This window comes from Palaemon carinicauda, chromosome 19 (genome assembly GCF_036898095.1).
Source record: "Palaemon carinicauda isolate YSFRI2023 chromosome 19, ASM3689809v2, whole genome shotgun sequence".
NCBI classification, from domain to species: domain Eukaryota; kingdom Metazoa; phylum Arthropoda; class Malacostraca; order Decapoda; family Palaemonidae; genus Palaemon; species Palaemon carinicauda.
In genome coordinates, this window is record NC_090743.1 from 88,887,181 (window position 1) to 88,902,180 (window position 15,000).

Below are 15,000 nucleotides of genomic sequence, written 5' to 3' on the forward strand. Positions count from 1 at the left end.
CTTAGGTTAGATTTCAACAGTCTTCTCTACCTTGAGCTTTTAAATCAATACTTCTCCATTCCTCATCACCTACTTAACATTTTATAGTCCTCAGACGGTAGGCCTAGGTCTTCCAACTCTTCCAGTGCTTTGTGTAGCCCAGTTGAAATTTTGGTGAACTAATATCTTTTGGGGAATGCCCAAACTATCTCCATCTACCCCTCACCTTACGTCATCCTCATTTGGCACTTGAGTAACCTCTCTTATAGTTTAATTTCTAATCTTGTCCTGCCATCAAACTCTCAATATTCTTTTGAGGGCTTTGTTATCAAATTTACAAAATCTGTTGAATATAGCTTGACCTTTATCTGTAATTTCAAGCGATTTGATTTTAAAATCTCACACAACCTAGCCATTGCCTGATTGGTATTTTTCAATCTTTCATTAAGCTCCAATTCTAAAGACACTGTATTGAAGATCGTAGTTCCTAAATATTCAAATGATTCCACCTCATTAATCCTTTCTTCTTCCAATGATATTCCATCTTCCATTGTATATTCCGTTCGCATAAGTCCTGTGTCGTTTAGCTAATAAGGACAGTGTCATTAGTAAAGACGATAACCCATTTCCTTGGAGAATTTTACTGTTCACTAGACATTCATTTAATAAGACTCCATTACCAGTAACATTACACTTGCTACGCTCATGAACAGATTTAATAAAATTTACATAGTTAAGAGGAACGCCATAATAACGCAGGACTCTCGACAAAATTGGCCGGTGCGCACTAACGAAGGCTTTTTTTAGTCCACAAATGCCACCAAAAGTGGATACTGCATCTGTATTTTACAATTTGCAGTACTTGATGCCTTGAAATAAAAATCTGGTCCGTACACCTTCTATATTTTCGAAATCATGCTTGTTCATCTCTCAGCTTTTCATAAATCTTTCTCTCTAGTCTTTTCAGACTAGGATCTATTGTCTAAGTTAATTTCACACAAAAAAATATGATCATAAATTTTCTTCAAGGCAAGTGAAATAGAACTTAATATTTTGGAATTACATCACAAATTAAATAAAAGTTTTTCGCTTAGTTTCAAATTACTGGAGTAATCATAATGGTAATTAACTTGTAAATAATATACACACACGGGGAGAGCGGACACTCGGGGAGAGAGTTATAAGATTAAGATTTTCATAACTAAAAAAAATAAGAAATTAGCCGTATCGTGGTATATCAACGACCGCCATGGTTGAGGTAGGCTTACCATGGCAAATGGGCCTATTGAGGGTTGCCCACTCATTACTGAGACTCAAACGTAACTGGAGCATTAAAGTGAAAAAAGCTCGATGAAATGAAGTGAAGTGAAGTGAAGTGAAGTGAAAGTGAAAGTGAAGTGAAGTAAGAATAAAGTGGAGTGAAGAGAAAGAGACGTGAAGTAAAAGTGAAGTGAAAGAAGGAAGAAAAGAAATTTAAAAACCCAAAACCAAAAAGAAAAAAACAATTAAGAAAACGTCAGCTAGCGATTTCATCCCAGCTGGCCGACCCTTTCTCTTCTACTAAAATTGCTCACGCAATATCGTCCTCTCTAGTTCCAACTGCAATGATCAGAGCTCCTACTCCTTCCCCACTTTTCCTACTACTAAATTCTTTGTGGTTCCAATGAGGAAACTGATGGTCCAGAAGAAGACAAAAAGATAGAAGCAGCAACGGAAGAAATGGGCGGCAACCCAGACCCTGAACCTGACAAAAAGAGTGACCAAGTAAAGGGGTCTGTCCCCTTTTTAATACTCCTATTTTGTTCATCCTTCCCCAACCTTTACCTTCTTATACTCCTCCAACCTGAGGCCTGATGCTTCCTGAGATAAGAAAAAAATCTGAAAAAGACAAAATGAAAGTGGCTGATTATCCTTAATACTCTATCCCTAACCTCTTATCCAAATCCTATAATAAAAGTGGCTGATCATCCCTAACCTTATCCTCATCCCATCACCCCCCCCCCTTTACCTCTTACTTATCTGTCAGTGATCGAAGAAGAAAAACTTCCATCCACTTCCTTTTTGAAGAAGTGAGGAGACACTAGGCCCCCTCTTGTAACGTGTAGCAGGCAAACGAGTTTATACTCATTGGTTTTGACAGTTAAGTTTTAGTTAATTTTATTAAAAGCAATAGAATTTCATCTTTATGCATTTTGCATAGTTACTGGTAGTATGCAGCACTGATGAAATAATGAAAAGACGATCTATTGAGAAGCACAACTGTAAGATAAATGCTACTGAGGCAGTTATAATTTTTAATGACTATTACTTGAAGGAGGTTCTACTTCCGAATAATAATAATAATAATAATAATAATAATAATAATAATAATAATAATAATAATAATAATAATAATAAAAATAATAATAATAATAATAATAATAAAAATAATATCACGGACTTGAGAATTGAATGAGTTATGCAAGTAGAAGTGGTGGCAATAATTCTAAGATCATTAGAGACCATACCTACGTATTTGAGAAGGAATCTTCTGAAGGTAGGAGCCGATATAGCCCCAGGACCTTAGCAAAACATCTTACTTGAAACAACACCGAAAGAGAGGAAAGTGATAGAATCCTAAGGAAGCTGGATTCAACCCGGATCCCCACACTATAAACAGAGTCTTTATTGACTGTGAATGATAATAATAATAATGATAATAATAATAATAATAATAATAATAATAATAATTTATTGAGAAACACGTTAAATTATCTATGTAAGTTATACAAAGTGAATAATAGTTTTCAATGAAAGTACATTCATGGTTTAATTGTGAATGAATTAAGCTTTTGCATAGTTATTTACCAATTAGGAGAAACCTATATTAAGAAATGCTATGAAAGAAGTTAAACGTATTTTAATTACTGCGAAACAAAAGTGCTATGGCTATTTTTTTTTCTTTGTTTTTTCTTTTTAATAATCAAACACCTTTAAGGTGAGTTATGGTACAAGCACGATATCTATTATAAAATAAAATGTAAGAGAAAAAAACAATGTATATTGTGATGTAAACAAAATCTTTACAAAAACTTCTAAATCCCCCCCCAAAAAAAATATATATATAAAAATCGTAATATTTTTCATCCAATGTCAAAATATTCTAAGGCAAGGGGCACTCTTTTCACCTACAATGTTAAATATATGCTCCTTTGAACTAATTTAGTATAACAATAAACAATATCTTTTAATAAAATGATATTAGCCTACTCGTTAACTTATAAATAGATAAAATATTTGTGTATTTTTACAATTAGGAATGATGTAAACTAAGAAATAATCTGAGAGAGCATAAACCTATTGTAAGTACTGGTAAACAAAAATGCAAAAGTGATTGTTTTCTTTTTTCTTTTATAATCAGACATCTTTAATGTGACTTAGGAAAGATGTAAAATGAATATTTGAAACATGAATATAAAAATAAATATTAAGAGATATTGGTGCGACAAGAAAAAATCTTTACAAAACATGTAACTGTCTAAAAATCGTAATATTTTCATTCTATGTCAAGGAACTCTAATGAAAAGTCCGTGTTTTTAACTGACAATGTTGAAACTTTACTTATGAAAAGAGAATTAACCACCAAACTTAGGAGAAAACGAAAGAAGTAATATCATTATAGTCATATATAAATAATATATGCTCACAGGAAAATTGCTTCACATTCCTACATCGTTTTCATAACTCATTTGCCAAATAAAGGGGACATCTGAAGTATTAATAATGAAGTTTACCGTAACCTTATAAATATTCATCACTTTCTCAACTCCTCTTTGTCATGGGAAGATATAATACTGTTAAAGTGATATGTTATTAGAAGACAAAAATATCTATTCCCAAAGTGAGAGCAGCGAGACGAGATTTGACTACCGTAGTATTTGATCAAACCCGGCAACAATTCACTGTTGTCAGCATCTTAGAAGTAAACCGAGCCTCGACAAAGAGTGCCTGCAGCGATAAGAGGACTGGCCTTTTTTTACCAAAAATGTCATCACCTTAATCAGTAGAGTCAGCATATATTGAGAAACCGAGCCTGAGTGATATCCTTGTTTATGAATATATCATCATGGGTGGACACGTGCTGCCCTTTTATTATGACTTTACACGTGTTACATATTGCATTAGAAATTTGTTCTAAAAGCTTCCATGCCGTGATCAAAGTGGGCGGTTTTTGAGGAGGCCAATCAAGACGCAAAATTGTCAAAAAGTGCCTTATATGGCAATGACTTCTGCCCACTGTAACTAACTCTGCCCATACATGGGTATATAAACTTAGAGAAGAGATTTTCTGGGAGAGATAGGCCAGAACAAAAGATAAGAGAGGAACTATGTCCGAAGCAGATGAGAGCCAAGTCCTGACGAGATAAGAAGCAGAGAAGACCAAAACTCTGATAGAGCCAGTTTCCAATCTTCAAAATCCTGTTATGGCTGAGAAGGAGAGACAAACTGAATTAGCCAGCCCTCCTTGCTTGTGACGAGAAGTAAACAACAGTGCATGCAGCCTGGCCTTAGTTCAAGACTATCATCGAATTCTTGGAGAAGACTTCTGATGTCCCATCTTGATGCCACCCTTTCTGTGACGTCTTCGAATCCAAAGTCTTCATGGCAGTTTCATCTGAACTTCAGCCGCCATTCTGCAACTTTCACAAGCCTGAAGCCTCCATATTAGCATCGTCTCAGTAGCAGCACAAAATGATTCCCTAAATATTTCTACCTTACTGACTATTCCCCTTTTCTATTGATGTTTCGACTGATTTGATTTGTCAGGTAAAGTAACCGAAGAAGCAACATTAATTTTTTTCAGAAGTTTTTGTATAAACATGTTATGGTTTACGTGAGTTCCATTTTATATTCATTCCCCATGTTTAATTTGGCTGTTGTCATACAATCTTAGCTTAAATATTAAAAGAACCTGTAACGATTTTAAGATAGTAACAGTTAGCAACCTTGCAGGATCTTCGACAACATAACCCAATGAAACAGGGAGAATATAGAAAGAAACAGAATAAGTTAAATTGCGAAAAATTTGACAGCTTTGGTTGAGCTTCTTTGTCTAGATAGCGATACTCTCCGCAAGTATGTCTTGAAGAGAGAACAAGAAATATATGAGAGATGAAAAAGAAGAAAATGAGAAAGCGAGAAGAAAATGAGAGACAGCTCGAAGGAAATGAGAAGCAGCGCAAGCATGAGTTAGAAATCGCTTGTTTAATGTAAGATTTTCATAATAGTTTGCCCGATAACAGACCAGGAAGTAATGCTTCAAGTAGCAGACGAGGTAGTAATTCATCATTGAACGATGTTTATGATAATTTAGGTATGAAAGCAGTGATGGAATTAATGCCAAAATTTGATGAGGAAGATGAAACAAAATATTTCATGTCTTTTGAAAAGTTAATGAACAGAGTAGGTTTCCAAAAAATAAATTAACTTTGTATTTACAGTCAGTCTTAAGTGGTAGGGCACTTTCTGTGTATATTTGTATGTCTAAGGATGAAAACGAGGACTATGATAGTGTTAAGGAAACAGTTCTTAATGCATGCAGGTTAGTACCAGAGGCGTGCTGTAAAAAATTTAGAAGTTTGAGAAGGGATGAGAGCAGTAGGTTTGTAGAATACGGAAAGAAGATAGAAAGACCATTTTGTGATTGGTTAACTACCGCTTTAGTAGATAGTTTTGATCATCTCGAGAGTTTAGTTTTGCTAGAAAACTTCAAAGATAACTTATCTCCAGACATTAAGCTATATATAGAAGATAGGAGTGAAAAAATCTTTAACAGATGCGACAAGGTTGGCAGATGAGTACAGTCTTATTAGTAGTTTAAGTGGTAGTAAGAAGAAAAATAATCCCTTGTCTGGTGAAATGCAAAATAGTAAAAGTAGTTTTAGCAATAGTATTACAGGGAAATATGATTATTATTATTGTTATGCATGTGGAAAATCAGGTCATACTGCAAGGTATTGTAAGAGCAAATGGGAAGGAAGTAGTTCAGAGATCATTTGTTTTCGATGTAATAAGAAAGGGCATATAGCAAGGAATTGTACAAAAGAGGAGAAGAATGTCAAGAAACCAGTGTCTCTAGTTAATAACTTTCGTCAAGCAGGAATGACATTAAGAAAGAAACTATGAAATTTTACGGAGATTTTTGTCTGAAGGTGTAGTTTCTTTTCTTGAAGGAGGGGATTCGAGAGAAGTTGTCTTGTTTTGGGACACCGGAGCAGCTGTATCCCTTATTAGGAAAGAGAGTGTGCCAACAAGTGCAGAAATCAGTATGAAAGAAATAGTTATGTTATGTGGGTTTCCAAACACTTGCGTTGTTTGTCCTTTGTTGAAGATGAGCTTGAAAAGTCAGGGAGTGTCAAGAGATGCAAAACTAGCAGTTGTAGACTATTTGCCCATTGACGGCATTGACATTATTGTCGATAATGATTTAACTACATCCGAATGTGTCAATGCTATTTTAGATTCCAGTGCCTGAAATGGTAGTAACTAGGTCTAATTTAGATACAGACTACAGTCATAGTTTGTTCAAGGATTCGAACAGGTATGATGGAGGCAGCAAGGTTGATCTTAGCAAGTGTGGGACTGAGAAGACTGACTCTCGGTGTTGACAGTTTAAGCAAAATTGATTATGTAGCTGTCGAAAGTAGTGTGGTAGATGTAGCGATGTAGTAGATTCTAGTAATAGTTTAGACACTAACATTTTGAATGAGCTAGTTAAGTTACAGAGAGAGGATGAGACACAGTCTCGAATTTTTCAAAGTGGGTTGGATGATGATCCCAATAATGTTTGTAAGGAAACCTTTTGTATAAAAGATGAAATTTTGTGTCGTTATGTTTGTTCCAAGACAGTTAGCAGAGGAAATTAAAGAACAATTTGTAATCATTAGGAAGCTTTGCAAATTAATTCAGAAATTAGTATATGATCATCAAGGACATTTAGGGATAAATAAAATTTTCAAGAGTATAAGCAAGACGTACTTTTGGCTTAAGATGAAAAGTGACTTGAAGAGAGATGTATTAGGTTATCACGAAAGTCAAATTGCTGGTAAACCTAATAAAGTAATTCCCAAAGCTCCCTTATGTAACATTCCATCAGTGGAGAACCTTTTAAGAATGTAATTGATATAGTTGGACCTTTGCCTAGAAATAAAGGAGGGAATATTCAATATACATCTATTAACAATCATTGATAGAATAACCCGTTATCCAGAAGTAATCCTAGTAAAAAGCTGCAATGCAAAAGCTGCAGTTAAAAGCCTGTTGAGCTATTTTTCCAAGTTTGGTCTGCCTAGCGTTATAAAAACTGACCATGTAGTAATTTTGTGTCCAAATATTTCAAAGACAAAATGAAAGGGCTAGGTCTTGAACGTGTATCTTCCACACTGTATCATGCAAAGTCACAAGGAATTGTAGAACGTTTCCTTCAAATGTTAAAAAGTTGCCTACGAAAATTGTGTAATAACTTCGAACATAACTAGGAGGAAAAACTAAGTTTTGTGTTGTTAGCTTTATGGTTGGCACCTCATGACATTACAAGATTTAGTCCTTTTGAGCTGTTGTTTGGTCACACCGCTAAAGGACCTTTAGAAATCTCAAAGTGTAAATTAATGCTTCAAAAGAGTGGAGATGATTACATTGAAAATTTAGAGAATAACAATGAGAATTTAAGTAAAGCTTGGAAAGTAGCAATAAAAACGAGAGCAACAGCCAAGGGGAAACTAAAAGAAGATACGATCTTAAGGCAAAGGAGAGAAATTTCTGCATAGGATATAAAGACTTAGTATTAATTCAGAAAGAAGGTCCCTCAATATCTTATAAGTTCGAAAGTCCTTTTCCTATTTTTTTTTTTAAAGAGCAATTTAAATTACTTAATTAATATGGGTACACGTAGAGCTAGGTGGCTGCCCATAAACTTGCTAAAGAAATAGAGCGAACGCCCAGAGCTAGTAATAACTATGTCACAGCGAGCTATTAGTTTTGAGAAAAACTCTGATCTACTTAAGAATTTACAGTTAGTTAACTCTAGCTATTACAAGTTAGTTAACTCTAGCTTAGAAGAAGAAAAACTGATTGAATTATATAATGTTTTTTTCCAAATTATCCTGAAACTATTAGTGATCAATTAGGTTTAACTGATCTTTTAGAACATGATATTCAGTTACCCACAAAACCCATTAGACAAAGCCCGTATCGTTTGAGTCCAGAGAGGGAAAATTCAGTACGAAAAGAAATTAAGTATATGTGAATGGTGTTTTCCGGTAGTTCTGGAAAAAAAAATAAGATGGATCAGATAGGTTATGCATTGATTTCAGAAAAGTAAACAGTGTCACTAAGCAAAGTAATTTTCTACTTCCCACGATCGATGATTGATTATACAGGATTGGAAATCTAAATTCATCTCCAAGCTTGATTTGGTCAAAAATTATTGGCAAGTACCTGTTAGTAGTCGAGCTAGGAAAATATCCGCTTTTTCAACACCGTTCGGTAGTTATGAACCTAAAGTAATGCCTTTTGGGGTAAGAAATGCAGCCAGTACTTTCCAAAGATTAATGAATAAAGTTTTAAATGGTATTGATAACTGTGTCGTGTATTTATATGATCTTATATTTTCAGAAATTTGGGAAGAACATTTACGAATTTTAACTTAATTCCTGGCAGCCATTGGAAAAGCAAACCTTGTATTAAATTTCAAGAAATGTGAGACTGGGAAAACTTTTATCACTTATTTGGGGCATAAAGTGGGTCTCGGTAAATTTTGTCCAAAAGATGGGATTACAGAGGCTATCATCAAGGGAAGAACATTTACGAATTTTAGCTTAAGTCCTGGCAGCAATTGGAAAAGCAAACCTTGTATCAAATTTCAAGAAGTGTGAGTTTGTGAAAAAATCTACCACTTATTTTGGGCATAAAGTGGGTCTCAGTAAAATTTGTCCAAAAGATGGGATTACAGAAGCTTTCATCAATTTCTCAATCCCAGCAACTAGAAAGAAGGGCATGAGATTTCTCGGGATGATTTCCTATTTACGTAGATTTGTGCCTAATTTTTCAGAAATAAGTTATGCCATAACTAATTTCTTCAATAAGGGATAAGGTTTTGTATTTGATGAGGAATGCGTAGAAGCTTTCTATAAATTAAAGGCGGTAATGCTTCACGAGCGAGTATTATTATTACCTGATTTTAGCAAGGAATTTAATTTAGTGATCAATACTAGTGACATTAGTATAGGAGGAGTCTTGTTGCAAGAAGTGAATGAACGAAGCACCCAGTCGCATATTATTTAAAGACACTAGATAATGCTCAGCAAAATTATTCAACTATTGAGAGGGACTTGTCTAGATTAGTTTTTAGTCTTGCAACGCTGAGATTTATGTAGGAAGTAGTCCTGTTTTAACAGTGTATACTGATCACAATCCATTAGTTTATTTGGAAAGATTTAAGAATAAGAATAAATGTCTCATGCTTTGGAGTTTAGAGCTACAAAATTATAATTTGACGATAATTCATATAAGAGGAAAGAATAATGTCATAGCTGATAGCATTTCCAGAAATTTCTCAGAATAAGAGAAACGTTTGTTTTTGTGTTTTTCCTCATCAACGAATTAAGTTTTTTTTTTTTTTTTGTAACGCTACATTTTTGTGTTGTGTTAATGGAGTGCGAGAGAAGAAGGTTTTGTTGCTGTTAAATTGAAGTTTCATGCAGAGTTGTTCCTCAGTTTAGGGATGGATGTGTTTTCTTTTCAAACTTTTTAAAAAAAAGTAAAATCAGCAGATTTTCTTTTTCCTTTATTTTGCGGAAAGTGTCATGGGTAGATACAACACTTTTAAAGAGATATGTTATTAAAAAAAAATCTCATATCTCTTCCCAAAGTGTGAGCAGCAAGGCGAAATTCGACTATCATATTGTTTGCTCAAACCTATCATCAATTCTGTCGTTAGCATTTTGGAATAAGCCGAGCCTCGACAAAGAGCGCCTGCATCGTATCGATAAGGGAACTGTCTTATTTTGACCAAGATGTCAACGCCTTAATCAGTGGAGTCAGCATATTTTGAGGAATGGAGCCTGAGGGAAATCCTTGTTTATGAAATATGTCATCATGGGTGGACATGTGCTGTGTTCTTGTTATGACTTAACACGAGGTCCAGATTGCATCAGTAATTTGTTCTAAAAGCTTCCATGGAGTGATCAATGTGGGCGTTTTTGAGGAGGCTAAGCGAGATGCAGAATTGTAAAAAAAAAAAAACGTCTTCTATGGAAGTGACTACTGTCCACTATAATTAGCTCTGTCCATATATGGGTATATAAACTTCAAGAAGCGATTTTCCAGAAAAGATAGGAAAGGACATAAGACAAGAGAGGAACTATGGCTGAAATAGATGAGAACCAAGTCCTGACAAGATAAAAAGCAGAGAACACCAGAAGTCTGATAGAGCCAGTTTCCAACCTTCACTTCAGATGACAAATGCCTATCTCCAAATCCTATTATGGCTGAAAAGAAACAAATTGAAGCAGCCAGCCATCCCTGCTTGTGACGAGTAGCTAACACTACCCGAAGCCTATTACTATCATCGAATTATTGGAAAAGACTTCTGATGTCCCATTTTGAGGCTTCTCTTTCTGTAGTCTTTATAAAAAACAAAGAAAAAATACCATTTGGGTCTACACCACAATAAGCATCAAGGTCCATCAAGAGAGATCTAATTTCAGGATATCGAAAAGCTAAACTAGTTAGTTTAACATCAGGAAAACAAGAATGAGGAAGTTTGAGTTTCTCCTTACTCTGCTTGCTGTCAAACACATCTGCCAAAAGGGTTGCCTTTTTCTTTGGACAGTGTGCGACAGAGCCATCTGGTTTAAGTAAAGGAGGAACTGTTGCATCTACACCAAAGAGTGCAGATTAAAGGGTAGTCCACCACTTATGCTCCTGGGTTGTCCAAGAAAGGATTTATTTTTTGGTTAAATTGTATCCCTTTCCAGTTGAAGAATAAACTCTCTGAGCAAAAGCTCTAAGCTGAATATAGTTATTCCAGGTCAAATTAGATCTGTTACCCTTCCAAAGATGATAGGCCTCCTGCTTCTCCAAATAAGCACATCTGCAATCATCCTTGAACCATGGTTTGTCCTTCACTCGGTACCTAAGTTCATGAGAAGGGATACAACTATCAATTATGTTGACTAGATTCTCATTCAAAGGGACTATAGGATCAACACTACTATACATTTGTGACTAACTCAAGCCCAAAAGATCATGGTCCATCAACAGAGCTTTAATTTCACAAGATCGAAACGCTAAACTAGTTAGTTTAGCCTTAGGAAAACAGGAATCAGGAAGTCCAAGTTCCTCATTACTCTCCTTACTTTCAAACACATCTGCCAAAATTGTTGCATTTTTTTGGAGTGAGTGACAGAGCCATCTGGTTAAAGTAAAGGATGAACTGTTGCATCTACACCAAAGAGTGTAGCTTTAAGTGTAGTCCAAAACTTATGCTCCTCGGTTGTAGCAGAAAGGGTTTCTTTTATGGTTAAATTGTATTCCTTTTCAGTTGAAGCATAAACTCTCTGAGCAAAAACTCTGAGTATAGTTATCCCAGGTCAAATATGATCTGTTACCCTCCCAAAAATGATAGGCTTCCTGCTTCTACAAATAAGCACGTCTACAATCATCATTTAACCATGGTTTGTCCTTCACTTGGTACCTTATGACATGAGAAGGGATACACCTATCAATTATGTTGACTAGATTCTCATTAAAAGGGACAACAGGATCAGCACTATTATACAATTATGACCAATTCAAGACCAATGCAACATCTCATTCCAGTCTGCTTGAGATTGCATATAAATCTTACATGAGTATGATACATAAGGGACAGGCTGCTCAATCTTCACTACTAATGAAAGCAAGGCATGATCAGATGTCCCAGTTGGTATGCAACTCTTCCAGGAGAAGGACACTCCAAAATCAAACTATTGGTCTCTAATGCCATAGCCTCTGTGTCATGGTCTTCCACTGTCATGCGTTGAAGTTCGGCCACATCGAATGCAGTGAGTGTGGGAGTTGTAGGAAAGAGGTTCCTTCGGCAATTTGAACCGTAAAGTATCCATTCAAGTCATGGCAATTTGAAACGTAAAATATCACAAATAGAGGCCCCACCAGACTAGTGGGATGACTTGCACCACTGCAGTTATCACCTGACTATGCAACAGGTTTTAAAATATTGCAGTGATTTTGCTCGTCTTCACTCAAGACCACACCATTTTTTTTCGTAAATTTCCGATGGGTACGCTTTCAGTCAAGTCTTTTCCAGCAGTAGCTACTGAAGAATTTATTGGGGAGAGGGTTCGGATTGTCTTAAAATAATATTGCAAACATATAAGAAATCGACTGCAAATGGATGTCAAGTTAAAACAGAGGGGGGGTATGGGTTTTGTGTATAACAAACTATTTATTGGAAAGCACCACCAATTAATTGCCTTCAATAACGTAATATATATATATATATATATATATATATATATATATATATATATATATATATATATATACATATATATATATATATATATATATATATATATATATATATATATATATATATATATATATATATTCATATATATATATATATGTATATATATATATATGTGTGTGTGTGTGTATGTATATATATATATATATATATATATATATATATATATATATATATATACATATACACACACACACACACATATATATATATATATATATATATATATATATATATATATATATATATATATATATATATATATATATACGCACACACACACACACACACACACACATATATATATATATATATATATATATATATATATATATATATATATATATATATATATATGTATGTATATATGAGAGAGAGAGAGAGAGAGAGAGAGAGAGAGAGAGAGAGAGAGAGAGAGAGAGAGAGAGAGAGAGAGAGAGAGAGAGAAGTTGGAAATATATAATCACAGAAAATCTAGGGAAATTTCAAATGAAAAAAATTTCTTGTCTCTGTTTAAATACAATATTTCATGCAATTCCTAGTTAATCCTGAAAGTAAGAGGGTCAATATATTATCACGAACTAGTCAAATTTAAAACAATTATATTGCCCTGTAAGATAGGTATAGAGGTTGTTTATGCTCCTAAGTTTTCTGAGCCTAACTTTTATAATTGTAATGTTAGCACGGAATTAAACGATGGTGTGCCATACGTAAATATTGAAAAGATTTGACAGATTTGACTTCGTACAAACGTGACCGGCACAATAAATATTCAATTTCACTTTTTCTCCACATTGTTTACTAAAATCATGACTTCAAACTCTATGGTATCATTTATTGTCAAGTTTAACACTTAGATTTTCAACCAGAAGCAATTTTCAACTCAAACGTTATAGTGTCATGTTTGCAAGGAGGGATATCTTCGACTGCTGAGAGTGAGGAGGAATTGGAGGTGTGGCCATGCATCTTGCTGTCGCTGTCCTGAGCCCAAAGTCGTGCCTCTACTTCGACGCCCGTTGCGTTCGGCATTGCCGAACCCCGAAGGTTCTCTTGCTTGAAGGTACACTCTGGCACAATATTCTACGGTATCTTATTACTCTTCTTCTTTATTTTGAACTCTTGTCTACCACTCACTCTCATTCTCGTTGCCACGTTACCTTGTTTTTTTTTTTTTTAGCTAGCTTTTATTGTTCTCTCAACAAAAATATAAAATGATTTTACCTTTTAAAAAAGCAATTCACTAATGGTTATTTTTCTTTGTCAATACCGAAGATAAGTAATATTTCATCATCACTTCTGATAATAGTTTTCGCAGTATTCATAACTCTCATATAAAAAAAAAAGATCGAGAAAAAGAGAGTCTACTGTTATTTACTGTACGACATGGTGTGCGGGAAAGTAATGTTTGATCAAAGTCTAAACATATTCACACTTAAAGTTTGCTTATCCCATGGTCGGCCAATCAAGGTTTGATTCCTTCACCGAGGTCCCGACTGTAAACCTACGACCCCACCAACAGCAGAAGTAAAATCTAAGAAGTGTTCAGATCTTGCATTATTTGCAGAGGACGAGGGGAAACCACACCCTCCCTGAGGATCCTGAGTCTCATCATTGGTTCATTCTACGCCTAAGGCGGACTGGCTTAAAAAAAACCATAGGGTACCATTATTCCTCCCCAAAGTATACCTAGTTTCCTCCTCGGTTAGGTAAATAATTCCCTGGCATTTTAATAGCTTTTGCGAATTGGGTTACTGCTTGTTACTAGCAATCTGCTTAATCTTTTCAAATACACCTCAATGTGTATAATACGACGGCCCCATATAGAAAGGGGAAGAGGCTGAGGACAGAAAAAGAGTGATACCTGTAGGAATACAACTTCTGGTGAGATTCAGGTTGTATTCTGGCAATTTATATAACATAACTACCAAATAAGACGATAAACCTATGTGAATGTAGATAAAGCATTAATCTCAGCTTTTCATATCTTTTCATAAGTATTTCTGCATGCGCTTGTATAAGAAATCGCCCTAGGTTGTCATCCAACCATGGCCGTCCAGTGAGTGAGGCAGTAATTACAATGATCATTTGGGAAGGTTTATCAGTGAGCTACATTTTAACAGACATACAAGTAAGGAAAGACAGACAGTCTTGTCTTTATAAAATTGATATCACGTGAAGGATCTTGAAGGAAAGGACCGAAACAATAACAATAATAATAACGTTAGTGGTTCTGACTATCATGCTATTATTCAACGACAGTTAATTCTAGTCTTAATTTGGAAAAGTTGAATTCCACATAAGAGAATCCACACCATTTCACGGCAGAGATAATTTTTGCAGCTTTATAAGTAGCAGTTTCTATGCACGATATATATATATATATATATATATATATATATATATATATATATATATATATATATATATATATATATATATATATATATATATAT